The following is a 15,204-nucleotide window of genomic DNA, read 5'->3' as shown; positions in this document are numbered from 1 at the left end:
TTAAATATGAAGAAATCTTTTTGGTTAAAGACATCCAAAGTTAGGAAAGTGTTACTCAAAAGACAAGCAAATCTAGAACAAAAGCAAGGCCGAATATTAAATATCTTATATCACATTGTCATTTGCACTCGAAGTTTTTCTTCATTCGTATTACAGTCCGCGAGCCGCGACCGTCATTTGTCACCAACAGCGAAACACCCGAATACTAGTTTTTACGATTTGTTTTTGTTTTTATATTATGAACTGTAAATTATTTACAATGACTCCGTAGCGGAGCCCTCGAGTTTGACGACCAATTTTAAATGGCTCCGCTAAGGAGCCCTCGAGTGCATAGGGTTAAGGGTCAATTTTCTGATTTTTTTATGCTAAATTACTATTGTGATATAATTTTCATCGTAAAACATTGGAAATTATACCTTCTTACCGCGGGAACTTCAGTTTTCGTTATATGAGTGGGGATTCAAAAATTTCCCCACCGGTCCAAAGTTTTCATACTACTTTGAAATGCCGAAATAGTACTATTTAGCCGCTTTTGCCGAGAAAATTTGAAAAATCCGATCCATTTTCAATAGCGTTCGTCCTTGGATCAAAACACGTCATTGCATCAAATTTTATCAAAATATGTGAAAAATTGCGACCTATAGTTTGAATACAATATTACATGGGCATATATCAGACGGACAGTCAGACTTAAATCAATTCAGATTCTGATTCCGAATCGATCGGTATAATAAAATGCGGGTCTATCTTAAGCCCTTCTGCGTGTTACATATGACCGCGCTAACTTAATATATTCTCTGGTGTAGGGTATAACGAACAAATAGTAAACAGTTAACCACTAACGAACGACCAAAAATTTGTTCCTCGATATCGTTCATTTTGCTTCTTTTTTTTTTTTTTTAATGGCAACAATTAAGTAAGTTCCGTTCAGTCATAATCACTTAATAAGTCTCCGGGCTGACATACATAGTTGGAAATAATTAGAAATCGTTATACAAAATGTCAAACAATCGTATGATATCGATTCAAATGTTATTGGCAAAGCTGTATCCGATTGATTTTTTCAATCGAATTCGAAAAATGCGAGCACAAACGTTCTCATGCCACAATCATTGAGATTGAGATTTTAAAGTCTGGTTCAGTTGAAAAAAGTGTAAAATGTATTAGCTCGATCTAGTACCGTTAGTCGTGCGTTTTCTTCTTTAAATCGTATCATCGAAGAGCGCCATCACATATTTGGCATTCTTTCCATTCCTTTATAATATATATATATGTAGCAAATAATATCATATACGTATTAAGGTACGTAGGATTTGAAAAAAAAAAAAAAAAAATGTGGAAATGTGGAAATGTGGACTTACATACTCTGCATCTTACATCTCTGCATGTATTAGTGAATAGTCGGTCGCCACGATATAAAGGATCGTTTATCGCCTTTAAAGTTAGCCAAACAAATGCACAAATTTATCGATAGAACCATCAGTTACCCAGTCAAATGCGAAGGTTGCAATTAGTCAAAGGAAAGATTTCATAGAGTAACACTTTAAGTTCTATTACTTACATTAGCCCTCGTGATGGCTGTATACGACTTTACAGATTTGATTAGCTAACGCTAACTTACCGCTGTCTTTCTTTGCATTAGCAAATCTATTTGATTCCCTTAGGGAAGAGAATAAAAACTCCTGACGAAGAAAATTGGTGAGCAGACCGTTTTAAAAATAAAAACTATTCTGCAAATATTTCAGGCGCAAGACCGAAACTGTGAACATTCTGCGAAGGTTTAATATAACAATAACTCATAGGAGGATGCCAGGGACCGCGTGTTGACTTGTTTTATTTCCGATACAATTGACCCATATATCCTTCACGTCTTGTCTCTTTGTTTCAATTCTCCTTGTTCTCGCACACAACGACGCGATGAAGAGAGTATGCATTTAAATTTCTAAAAGACAATACCGAGGTACACTTGTATGGCAACTCATATAAAAAACAATTCCATATCAATTCCTTTGAGGAGATTTGCCAAACCAATGACAGCAACATAGATGCATTTGTCAATACCTGAGACATTTATTTATAAATGTTATTTATCATCCCATTGTACGGAATGCATATCTTCTTGCATTTCCCTTGACAAAACATAAGCAAACATGCATATAATCGGTTAAATTATTTCTAAAATCTTCTTTTCCACCTTCCATGTCATCTGGGGTGACCGTTTTTCTCTTCATTTTTTTTTATTTTTTTTTATTGTTTACATTATCCATTCTACTTATATCATAGATCCAAGGCAAACGCTCGCTTTAGCCAAAAAGCTATTAAACAATATTATAATGACGGCGGAATATAAATTATAGATAATATATTTGACTTGTAATGGGATTTTGTTAAGAACCATCACTAACAACTTAACGGTACTTTTCACGTGACTTTACAGGCATTATTTATTTTAATAAAGAATTTCAAAGAATAACATGGGCTACTAAATAACTAAACGGGTTTCCAAATTTGATCTTGAGCCAAGCAATATGAATATTGACCAATACGTATTTACAATGTAATATATTAATTACTAATGTAATACATTTCCTCTATGGTACACCGCACCTGATACATCTTCTAGCTATACAAGACAACATTTGCACAATATGTATAAGCAAAAAAAAAAAAAAAAAAATAAATAAATAAAAATAAAGGGGAACTACTAGGCATTTACGGCGGTAATACCTTCTTTCTTGCTAACGCTATTCCTATAGGAAGGAGGCAACTGGTTCTTACTGAACAATTCACTCTCGAATTATTTGATATGATCTATGAAAAAGTCAAAAATAACATTAATCCTTATGCTTGATATATATATATTAGACTAAGCTTGGACATACTAAAAAAAAAAAAAACAAGTAAGAAAATTAAATTCGGTAGGTGGTGAAACTCGCATACCTACCACTACCTACCTATTACGAAAGGAAAAACAAATCGAAAATATTTCTACCTTTCGGTGCTGATCGTAATAAGTTCAATAAACACGGTCTCACTTCACGTAGAGGAAGACGCTGTTAGGTCTTCTTAGTCATAATATGAGTGAAACGGAAAACGAAAAATATCAAAAAACATTGCGAAGAAAATCTACTAATGACGTCAATCAACTAATAGTTGAAGCAAGAAAAAAAAAAACAAAAAAAACACAAAATTTTTGAAATATTTAATTAATTCTGTATTAAACGTTGGCGCAGGCAAAGTTTTTGTTTTCATTTTTACTAACATTTACATCATTTTCATTTAATCATTTTAAACCAATAATCAAAGTTGGTTAAATTAAACATCGACCTTGAAATTCGTTTGCACGGCGGTATATTCATAACGAAAGTAAACTGAAATAAAATAATGTCCAGTCTGTTCAACTTAAATGAGCTGAAGAATAAGATCTAATAAAGATAAAGAAGAAAAAAAAAAATAAAAATAAAAAATATGATGTAACCCCCGTAACAGCAAAGAGACGAAATATGCTCGCAAACCAATAGGCGTCTGCTTAATGTTTTCTTAGCATTAATAAGGAAATGAAGCAAACAATGTTTGTACATAGCGGCGGTAACTAATAATATTTAAATGTCATAGGTGCGGTCAAACTATTGCAAATATTTATTGTTGTTGTTGTGGTATATCATTGCCTTCATTAATTTCTCAACGTAACTCAAAGGGGAAAATTTTCAGTTATATTTTCTTCTTTTTAAGCAAATTTATGTTGCTTTAGCATATCCTTGTAAATTTGAATATATTAACTAATGGCGACACAACTGGCGACAGATATTCGAAAAATAAGATAAGAAGAGCCAAAGAAGTCAAGGTAGATTGATTGCATATGAAGTAAAGTACTTAGCTTCACACATTATTTTCTTCTTCACATTGGATCGGTAAATGGATATCATTTGAATTTTTCATAATAATTTTCATATCAAAGGTTTCGTATAAGGTTTTCATAAAAGCTTGCGCGAATTTGACTTTTCTCATCAGTTCCAAGAGACTTAAAGTGGCTAAAAAAAAACAGAGAAAGAGTCCTTATTGCGTCGATGGCATGAACAATATATCTGCGTAGAATAAATGCGAAGCCAAGGAAAAAGGCAAAAGCCTGATGCTATATTTCCAGCACAATATCGAAATGTCCGTCTGGATCAATCTATATTCGACGGAATCTAAAATTTCCGTACAAACTTATACTAGTTATGTTCCGCCTACATACCTACCAAAGTCCATGTAATTGGAACTACTTAACACGCACAGTAAATTACTCGACATGCACACAACATGTGCTTGTAAAAGCAGGAAATGCCGCTTCCTGTTAAATTTCAATTGTTTCGCAATATTTGTCAATGATTGTTAGAATTTTTTTTTAATTTAAAATATTAATTAATATGTCACTATTTGTGTGGGGGGGATTACGTTATTTTTCTAGTTATACGTAATTTATTTATATATATATATATATAATTTTTTTTTTTTTTTTTTTTGCTCTTAAATCGATTGGTGAAAGCCGGATCATGATGTCAATGTTTTCATATGTTCTGTGTTCAATGTCATTTTCCTTTCCCCTTTATTCTGTCGCCTTTATACTAATTTGACTATTTTTTTATTAAAAAAAAAAAACACTAATAAAAACTATTTCGCAATCATATATATAAAAAATATATATTAAAATGTCTTTACAAAATTGTTGCCGATTCTTAAGCTGGAGGGGCTATCAAGGAACCCAATGTCCAGTAGCACTCAAAGCTCCACTCAACGTGCAGACAGACACTCAGAGATATACGTTTGCGACTAATATGATGAATTGTACAAATTTACAAAAAGTAAGAAAAATAACTTGACTGCAGGGCGATGAAGATCAGAGTCGCATTGTATATGGATTCCTCGGGCGGCTTCGGTCTTAAGAAAAAAGAAAAAGGAAAAGCTGTTTTATTACTGTAGAAAGTCGAATAAGCCTTGCGTCTAAAGCAATATTTTCTTACCTATTTGAGAGGAAAAAGTAAACGACGGCATTATTTAGTTAGTGATTGTATAAACCATCCTTTCCAATACATTTGGGTCAAGACATTTGCGCGCAACGAATTTACTCTATATGTCCTGACAAGTGGCGTCCTGCGTTGTGTTGTGCGTGAATATAAGTACATAAGGGGAAATATCGGACATATGGACGGACGGACAGGGTAGGTAAATCCAAAAGGCGGGTGTTGCGCATATGTAGGCAAGAACTTAATGCTCTACCACGAGTGTTGATGTTAACTATAAAAAATAGACCGATCCGGAACTCATCTTCAGATGGCTTTATTTTCCTAAATCGGAACTTACAGATGATAAATTTGAATAAGTTGTCGATGTTTTTCGAGGTTAGTTTAATTTTCTCTACATTGTGAGCGGAGACGTGAACAAATTACGCATGTTTTTTAACCACATATTCGTAATCGATCAGGAAATGTTTGTGCAAAATTTGATCTTCCTATCTTTATTTTATCGATGCTGCGACAATTAAGAAAACTTACTCACCAAATTTCAGTAGAATGTAGAAAGAAGTTTTCAGCAGGAATAGCTATACCACATTTGGAATATCAATAGACATATCAGTGGGTCAGCTGTACTTCACAAAGTAATACCATACTTGGCAGAGTAAAATTTCACAATTTTTTTTTTTTTTTTTTTTTTTGATAGAAGAAGGGCTGGGGTAACAGAATAATAATGTTCAAGGAAAATTTATTTTTGAAAAGATAATAAGGAAAATATCAATATCGAAGGCAGTCATTCTGACGCGGCACGATCAGTTTAAAGAGCTCTGTGGCCCATGGAATTGCTGAGAACAAGCTTTCGAAATATTAGTTTGGGGAAAAAGAAATCCATTATTTTTATATGAACTTCAGGACTTTATTTAACATGCTTCGGATTGTCCGATTTGGGTCAAATATGCACCGTTTTGTTGTATGATTTGTTGCCATTTTAAGGTTAACTTCAAAATGCCTCTCTCATAGAAGTCCTGGTCTCTATTTGCAAAAAACTCTAGTAGTCGATTTTCACAATCCTCCCTAGATCCCAATTTTTTATCATTAAAGAAATTTTGCAATGCAAGAAAAAGATGATAATCGGTTGATGCCAAGTCCGGACTGTATGGTGGGTGCATTAAAACACGACACCTCTCCTGTTGGCCAAGTCTGGCCGTTTGCGGTCAATCGCTCTCTTCAAACGGTCCAGTTGTTGACAGTAGAGATCAGAATTTAGCGTTTGGCCATATGGAAGCAACTCATAATAAATAATCCCCTTCCAGTCCCACCAAATGCATAGCAAAACCTTCCTGGCCGTTTGAGGTGCTTCACCGCTCTTTGACCACGATCGTTTTCGCACAGGGTTATCGTATGTGATCCATTTCTCATCTCCAGTCACCATCCGTTTAAGAAATCGGTCTATCTCATTTCGTTTGGCCAAGGCTTCGCAGATGGAAATTCGATCCATCATGTTTTTTTCTGTTAATTGGTGTGGCACCCAAACATCGAGCTTCTTTTTGAATCCAGCTTTGTGTAAATGGTTTAAAACTGTTTTATGGTCGATTTTTAGCTCCTAGGCGATGTTACGACTGCTAACATGCCGGTCAACTTCGATCATTTCTCCGATTTTATCGACATTTTCGACGACCGGCCTACCTGTGCGAGGTGCATCTTTAACATCAAAAATTCCTGAACGGAATCTACGAAACCAAAATTGCACATAATTGGCTGTTACAGTATCGGAACCATAAACACTTTGTTCACTTCCATTTTTAACACGCTGTAACTCACAACTGAATGCACCAAACAAAAAACAGCAAAGGAATTTTTTTTACTGCGAAATGTCACCTTTCCAACGAGCATAAATCTGAAATTGTTTGATCGATACTTTACGAGAAATCTATCAGTACAGCCATCTACCGAAAAAATAATGGATTTCTTTTTCCCCAAACTAATATTAATTTCTTTATATTTGATTTTCGAGTATTTGAAGAATTTTTCGACCGGAAAGGGCAAGCAAGGCCAAAGCGTAATAAATAAAGTTAAGGCAATCCTTTCGTATGTCCTTGTTATGTGTGCTTTATGCGTGGAGTTAAAGGCTGCCGGATAAGTTGAATCATTTACTCGTCTGTATTGAGATTTGAATCCGCGACCATTGAACTGTTAATCTTAATTCTTTGCCTATACGGGCGGATAAATTTTTTATTCATTTTTACCTTTAGACAGACTGCAATCTCAGGACCATAAAATTACCTTTCAACATATTCCAAAATATTTCTCCACATTCTCTGTCCCCGAAGATTTTTTATTAGGATGTAGATGCTATGACTGCATCTGTCATCTTTGCCGTGCAACTCTGTAGCCGAATTTATAATCGGGTATAAAAAAAATGAGAAAGCAACAGATTTGTATCTTAGGCTTATCGGCAACGAGACATTTGTCAGACCGTGCCAGTCTTTTCGATGCCTTTGGTTAATAGCGCGGCATTTGAAAGAAACAAAGAATATTCCCATCTAAAATCTTAAATAAGAATGACGTGCATATGTTAATATCATAAGTTGCGATTTTATTGCGACAATTACGATTAGCTTTAGTGAAAAACAAAAAAAAAAAAAAACAAACAAAAATGTAGAGCGTGCTTCTTGAACTTAAGGATTATCTTTGAATAAGTAAAAGAGTTTTTTTGCGCGAAATTTTCACTTGTTTTAAGAATTAAAATTTTCGCATTACTTCAACCAAGAGCGTGATAGTACTCTCAACTTGTCCATAAATACGTCCAATTATTCTATAAAAACCATCGCCCAAATGGTTTGGATAATTATCATCATTTAATACGCAATCATTTATTTCATAACGCTTCTTTTCCAATGGCGATGGGGCTTTACCATCGAACACCCAAAGATCTGAACAGTTCGCGATTCCGTTCATAACAAAGTCCTTATAGAAACTGTTCAAGTAATCGTAAATACTCTGACGCCGTACATTGAATGGTAACAATTTATAATCGCTTTCACTGCCCGTTGCGCTGTGATAGACAACCCATTCAATCTAAAAAATTTTAACAATATTAAGTGAAATAGCTTAACAATTCTATTTCAATTAAATACATTACTTCAGTATCATCGCCTTCCTGTACATCATATTTTATATCGACATAACCAAATATCACTAATTCACGACGCGACTTTCGGCGTAAATGAACATCAATTTCGAAGAGATCGGGATTCGAACTGGTGCTTTCGAGAGAAATTAGTTGATAAGTATAGGTTTTCTACATTAAATAAGAAATATATTGAAATCAGAAAATTCAGAGAATGTCTTCTTCTCTCAATTATACTTCTCTGATAACAAGAGATTCATATCGTTGCAAGGAGAAAATACAATAAAAAATGAAAAAAAGTAAATTAAACTTCATTTTTAATATCGTTAAAGCTTTACTGCTCGCGAACTTTTAAAATTTTCACATCATTCCGTTCGGACATTAGTCCTCATTTATATATGCTCGAGTTGCAGCGCATGCAATTAAAACAACTAAGAAAATGCTATTCGGTCATGATCGAATCTTTTATACATACATGCATTAGCGCGATCCTAAAAACAAAAAAAACAAAAAAAAAAAATAATAATGAAAATAACTACATTTACATACGCCCTAATATTATAATGGGTGGGCGCGATCGATTTTTTTTTTCCCCCCATTTTTAGAATAAAAATGGACATTTATATGGCATACGTATGTTGGTTGTACATTATGAGTGATAAGCAAAAAATACGGAAAGCAAAGGTGATCACAGTTTGCGTTACATAGACGTGCGGGCGTTGTAGGCGTGTTTACTTTCAAAATTCTAGCGTAATTTCAAATGATTTTGCACATTTGAACAAGAGAATGTTTAACACAGATACTACAGTTACTTGGACAGACGGATAGACAGACACGCTTAGGTACATTCCAAATTTGAAGTTTGGTCAAGCATTTTGTCGCTATATGGGATTTTCGAACCGACACACTATAAAATTAGGTAGGCGTGGCTGAGATTTTTTCCATTTTAATAAAGGTCCTATAGCATATCCCCGTAGAACATACGTCCAAATGTTTGCAAAGACCAAACAAAGGTGACTTCGTTTTACTGTCGATCTGTGCCTCCGCCGATTTAGCTCATTTGCAATACCAAGCTGCGTGCAAGAGTTTTCAGTATTTCTGCTAAATACGAATTTTATGGCTTTATTTTTGCGGCCAGGGCAATGTCAGGGCAACAACCAACATACGGACGGACAGATGGACATGCGTAAATGGATTCAGAATTTCATGCTGATACTTTGTGGCTGGCCTCTGAAGCATGCTTCTGGGCGTTGCAAACGTTTCGAGTAAATGAATATACCCGTCATCCTTCGGCGATGGGCTTAACAAAGAATCAAACAATTTGACTGCATGCGATTATTATGTAGACAAACAGGAAATAGTTTTCCAAGCACTTTGCGTGCATTCTAAATACATACTCGCAAAATAATTTGAAAACATGTTCGAAGGATAACTTATTTGATCGAATATGAAATTTATATTCTACGTAATTTACGGTAACTTTGCATGGATATCTACAAGCAAGCTTTAGATGAAAGCTTTAGATGAACCCATTCTCTGCTATATCGATCGAATCAGAATCATTTTCCTATAAAGAAGGAGTCTACCTTAAGCCCTTCTGAGCGTTATATACGTCCGTATAAACTTAATATAGCGTACGCTTCAAGCAAAAACAAAGGACTTCTAATTAACTTTAAAATTTTTCTTTGTTCGATAAGCACATAGGGGTCAAAGCGATAATATTTTCCTCATTTATTGAAATTATTTTCATTAAATTGAATAAAATTTAAAATAAACGACAATCAGTATATTGAATATATCTAATATCCGATAAAATCCGGTGAAATCATGCATTAGGTGTCATGCCCAATTTATTTGTCGTACCTCCTGTGTGCTGTTTAGTAATCTCATGCATTCATCATCCGACCGAAAAAACGGAATAGAAAGCTTAAAGTGCTGTGCAAACCATGGCTGGGTGGTCATGTGCTCGAAAACCTTCCTAAAGTTGTTTCTAGGATACAGTCCGTATCACTGAATCGCGGATATTCTATTCAAGAGAAACACGCTCCACAATTCTTTTAATTCCTTTTTTATCAATACCTTCGACAGCTCAGCTCAAATATTCTTTTTCTACTAACTACCTCTTCCTTCCACAAATACTCTATATATAGATATATATATATATATATATGCGTTTTTCCAAACATATTACTATACCCAAATTCATGGCTACATTTTTAATTCCTGTCTGCTTATCCGCTAATCGTTTTCATCGGCCGGCAACTGTATGACGCAACCTGCGAATATGTATTTAGTTGTGCCCTCTTTAGGGAAAATTACTTAGCTGGTGTGAACTGGATTTGGGATTTCCGTAATGTTATTTTTAATAAATTACAAAACGAAGCCGGATTTGATAGAAGTGCAAAGAATTGCAAAGCCCCTTCCTTCTCCCTCCATTGGCGAGAAGAAAATAAAAATATGCGACACAATGAACAAATGAAATTTTGTATTATTGTTGATATGACGGACATCCATGATTTGTGAACTAAAGCGAATTTCATTTTCCTTTTCTTTCTTCGCTTTATAACGTCATAAATAGCTTTAATTAATCAAATCTTTGTATGTGTAAGTAACCAAATGTTTTGCGAATTGCGTGTAGCATGTCTTCCATCGGCAAACGTAAAAGAAATTTTGATTTATTTATTTGACTTTTTACACCACTAATCGATGCAATAAATAACGAAAGCATTTTGTAACCTTTAAATTGCATTGCGTGGAGGGGAAAATAAAAAAAAAAAAAAAAAATAAAAAAAAAGATGTAAGAAAATTATGTTCGACAGGGACTGAATCTCGCACACCCACCACACAAGTTTCTTGAAGTGATACCCATATCGCTGATATTATTAAGGAAAAATTCAACCACCAGATCACGTGTTCACTCTATTCATTTCAGACTTAATCCATTTTGACGCAGATATATGCAAAATAAATATGTCGGCTTTTTAGACATGTCCGTCCAACTGATTGCGTCAACAAGAGAATGTTTACCGCAGACACTACACAGTTGGGTAGACGGACGGATGGACATAGGAGCAGATAGGCATGTGTAGGTTTATTCCGAATTTGAAACTGGCCAATAATTGATATAAAGGTATGATGTACTATAATATTGGGTAGACGTGGTAAAAGTGTCACATTTTTATGCATGTACCACAGTGTCGTCCATAGAATATATGTTGAAATTTTTATAGGTCTATCTGCTGTAGTCGATGAGTAATGAGCAAAAAGCCATTTGCTTATTCCTTTTGAAAAACCAAGGTATCCTTATTTTACGTAGCATTATAGGCGTGTCCTGCGGCCAATTTGGCCCATTTTCAATACCAACCTGCGTGCAAGAACTTCTAATAATAAAATGGAGAACGTTTACAACAGACTTTGCACACATGGACACAGACGGACAGACGGACCGACGAAAATGCTTAAATCGATTTAGAATTTAATGCTGATCAAGAATATAGATATATATATATATATATATGTATATATACTTTATGGCGTCTCTGATGCTGCCTTAATGGGGCGTTGCAAACGTTTCGACAAAATGAATATACTCCGGCATCTTTCGGTGATGGGTACAAAAGAATTCTAAACTCAGCGCAGTAAATTTGTGTGCGGCATTTTGAATTTCGTACACACGGACATCATTGGCCCATGAGCTTATGAATCGATGTCATGGGTTTCTCCGCGATGAACGCTGCCTTTAGACGTGCACCCAAGACCCAATAGTTGAATAAACAATTTTTAATTTACTTTACAAACAACTGTTGTTCGTCGAAAGTGTGCAAAGTTACAAAAAAAAAAAAAAAAAAAAAAAAGAAAAGATAACTGTCTCTCAAAAACACTGTAACCTGAGCTTGATAAGTCATTCTCTATATTAATTAATAATTCCATGCATTAACTTATGCAAGCAACAAGTTATGTTGACATTGACTTTTTGTTACAAAAATGTCTGTACATTTTTCCGAACTTGATCTTTTTCAAGATAATGGAGTTCTCAGCAAAAAAAAAAAAAAAACGATTGATTCCCGATTAAGTAAACATATATCAATCAATCATCAGTTAAAATAGTCGGCAAAACTATACAACATAAAAATTATGTAAACGTTCAACAAACAATTTGTTAATTTAATGCAATGTTTATCTAAGCTTTGCTTACATTCACATTCATGCACACACACACACACACACACACACCCACACATTCTTCGCTTTACGAACAAGTGAGTGAAGTGTACAATATATATATATAATTGTTGGATAAGATGGAAAAGATTTGTACATAGCTTAGCATATTTAGTTTGTTAATATAACGCAATATATGTTAATGTTTTTATCATTTTTTCATTGTGAAGAGATTTTTATGGTAAATTAAATCGAGAAATTCGATAAAATTATAACTTAAGATCATAATTATTGTTTATAAACTGCAACTAATTTGTAAGTGTTTTCTTGTTTACATTAAAATCTGTTTATTTGAGTTCATTACACCTGAACTGTTATGGTAACTGATTTCGTGCCTTTAGCTTAAAAATTGTAATAACTTAAGACTTGACATTATATTACTTACTGTTTCTGTGTTCACGTTCCTGATTTCGCAAATAATATAATTTTCGGTTTATTTTTTTTTTTTATTTTTATTTTTTTTTATCAAATACGCAGAGGTACAGAAACGGAATATGAATCGATTAAAACAATTATTTTAATCAATTTTCGGGAGAGCGTAACTCATATGTTGTCTCAATTTTACACATTGGTAATTAGAAATTATTGGATATTAGAAATTATTTAATCAAATCGGCATTGCCAGCAAAAATTTTAATTTAAATGTAGCCGTTTATTATAACCACCAACGGTAGTTGGAATGGGAGTCTATCTATTTTGGCATAATGTTTGCAACAACAGCCCAAAAGGAAGCTGCACAGACCATATAAATATATATATGCGTGCATATCCTTAAACAGAGTAAAGTTCTGAATCGACTCCGGTTAGTCTCCTTTCGTTCGCAAAAATTGACAAAATAATGAAACTTCTTGTACACAGGTCGCTATTCAAAATGACTGCAATCGATCTAAGGACACACCCACAATCTCAGTAACAACTTTCCAGTTTTCCCTCAGTATTCGCAAAATTATGGATAATAGAAGGCTGCACTCTTCCAAAGTTATTTCTTTCGCAACCCTATTACTTATGTTTCGAATTGGCAAATATCGACCGCACCCATACAAAATTGTTGATGATCCCAGTTATTGACGTTTTATTCTTTATTACTTAGCGAGAAATAGAAAGAACATAATGTTGAAAATTATTTTATGAATTCTAAAAATGAATATACATTCATTGGCTTTTAATTCGGAAAGATGGAACCGCGCCCACTTCCAGTTAATTTAGTTTTTTTTTTTTCAATTTTTTTACTGCAGTAGAAAGAGTATCGTGAGATTTTTTTTATTCCAAAAATGAATGTATATCCAGTGTCGACGACCACACCCACCATATATTATAAAGGATAAGATTATTATTGATACCGCGAAATGCACGTTGGTGGGTAAACAAGATTCGACCTTAACTGCATATAACTTTTTTACGCGTTTTAAGCTGCAAGTATTACTAGCGTTATGTGCAGAAACTTTAAAAAATATCGCTCAGCGATGTCTTTGATATAAGTTTCATAGATGATGAGAACGTAAAAAACAAAAACAAAATCTCGTTAAAATTTGAAGTCCATTGTCCATTGATATGAAATATACCGCACCTCATAGGTTACAACAAATTTTTTTGAAAAAAAAAAATCCACTTTAGACTTTTCTTCATATGACTTAATGACAGTCAAAAGGTGTATAAAAATCGGGAATTTCGTATTGAGTATTCTTTTAAAGGTTCCATTTGCGGCTGAAAAGCCGGTATATTGTTACGTTTTTTTATAAAGATATACATAAATAAAACATTGCCTTACATTTTTATGCATCGCAATTGTTATTGTTATTATTATTATTGTTGTTGTTGTTGTTGCTGCTGCTGCTGCAATTACTGTTGCTGTTGCTGTTGTGGAAAGTGCTTGCTAGAGCCTTAATACTTAAGATTTTAAATACATGAATGCGGTATATATTTGGTGGTATAGCTCGTACTCGGTCATAAACAGGATTCCAATTGTTTTTGTATTTATTTTTTTATTTATTTTTTTTTTCTCTTCTTTTTCTTCTTCTTTTCATCAAATTCCAACAAGAAATTGCAGATGAATAAACACGTCGTGGCAAATCGCTGAATTTTTTGCGCTTTTCGTTTTCTTAGCGAATAAATAAATAAACAAAGTAGCGCGAGAGTTGCGCTTTGGTGTTATATGCGCTGGTTGGCTTAGTTCGTTTAGTTGGTTTGGTTTGGTTTGATTGGCTGCGATTCTCAACAGACCACGATAGAAAAATTAGTTTTTAGTTGTTACCGCATGCTTTTGCAATTCCAGGCGCATTTTTCTTTAACTAGTTTCACGCTGCTTTTGTTGTTATAATAGAGATAGAGAGTCTGGCCGTCCATGAAGATGTTGCAACATTCACAATTTTTTTTTAGACGTTTAGAGCTCGCTTAGTTTAGTGGTAAACCTCGGCAATCGTTTACATAGTTTTCTTTTGTTAGTGTGTTGCGGTTTTTTTTTTTTTTTTTTTAATAGTTTTTAGTTTTCATACAAAAATTAGGTCATAAAAGTAAATTATATATATATATGTATATATATACATATCGATAAATAGTATATATATATATAATATGTATATATATATATATATATCGTATGTATTATCCATGTTGGTAGTTTGGTTTTTAATCGTAAAAATATTTACCAAAAAAATATTTTCAATTTTTTTTCTTTCTCATATTTTTATAATAAAATTATTGTACAATTAAAAAAGCAAAAATCGAAAAGTATTAAGAAATAACATTTTTTGCTTTTTGTTGCTTAAACGTTGCTAAGATTTCATTATACGTTATACACCACATACCACCACATAGACTGCACTGAGTTTAAATCCGATAATGTTATAATTCTCTGATATC

The 15,204-nt window shown here is 33.6% G+C and overlaps 3 protein-coding genes across 9 annotated transcripts in view; 1 reads left to right on the top strand and 2 right to left on the bottom strand.

The window, feature by feature from the left end:
- The window catches only part of LOC119637235 (adenosylhomocysteinase-like), a 287,510-nt gene that overhangs the window by 125,943 nt on the left and 146,363 nt on the right, over positions 1-15,204 (bottom strand). The window lies entirely within an intron of this gene.
- The window catches only part of LOC119637227 (flotillin-2), a 217,893-nt gene that overhangs the window by 61,078 nt on the left and 141,611 nt on the right, over positions 1-15,204 (top strand). The window lies entirely within an intron of this gene.
- LOC119637219 (glucose dehydrogenase [FAD, quinone]) overlaps positions 1-15,204 on the bottom strand; it is a 30,892-nt gene that overhangs the window by 12,859 nt on the left and 2,829 nt on the right. The window lies entirely within an intron of this gene.

This window comes from Glossina fuscipes, unplaced genomic scaffold (genome assembly GCF_014805625.2).
Source record: "Glossina fuscipes isolate IAEA_lab_2018 unplaced genomic scaffold, Yale_Gfus_2 43, whole genome shotgun sequence".
NCBI lineage: Eukaryota > Metazoa > Arthropoda > Insecta > Diptera > Glossinidae > Glossina > Glossina fuscipes.
The sequence above is the reverse complement of the archived record's forward strand: the minus strand, read 5'-3'. Positions and strand labels throughout refer to the sequence as shown.